Source organism: Monopterus albus, unplaced genomic scaffold, assembly GCF_001952655.1.
Source record: "Monopterus albus unplaced genomic scaffold, M_albus_1.0 scaffold34.1, whole genome shotgun sequence".
NCBI lineage: Eukaryota > Metazoa > Chordata > Actinopteri > Synbranchiformes > Synbranchidae > Monopterus > Monopterus albus.
The window spans coordinates 5875692-5876120 of record NW_018127914.1 but is presented as its reverse complement, the minus strand read 5'-3'; the positions used below and the strand labels follow the sequence as shown (position 1 = coordinate 5876120).

The window sequence follows — 429 nt, the reverse complement described above, 5'->3', positions numbered from 1 at the left end:
TTGTCCTGTTGGCTCCATCAAACCAGGACCTCCAGCGTGCACTGGGGTGGTTTTCAGCCGAGTGTGAAGCGGCTGGGATGAGAATCAGCACCTTCAAGTAAGAGGCCATGGTTCTCAGTTGGAAAAGGGTGGCTTGTTCCCTTCAGGTTGGTGGAGAGTTCCTGCCTCAAGTGGAGGAGTTTAAGTATCTTGGGGTCTTGTTCACAAGTGAGGGAAGGATGGAATGGGAGATTGACCGGCCGATCAGTGCTGCTTCTGCAGTAATGCGGTTGATGTACTGGTCCATCGTGGTGAAGAAGGAGCTGAGCTGTAAGGCGAAGCTCTCGATTTACTGGTCGATCCACGTTCCGACTCTCACCTATGGTCATGAGCTTTGGGTCATGACCGAAAGGGCAAGATCCCGGATACAGGCGGCCAAAATGAGCTTTC

General features: G+C 52.7%; 1 protein-coding gene across 1 annotated transcript in view; it reads right to left on the bottom strand.

The window, feature by feature from the left end:
- The window catches only part of pkhd1l1.1 (PKHD1 like 1, tandem duplicate 1), a 40767-nt gene that overhangs the window by 20105 nt on the left and 20233 nt on the right, over positions 1-429 (bottom strand). The window lies entirely within an intron of this gene.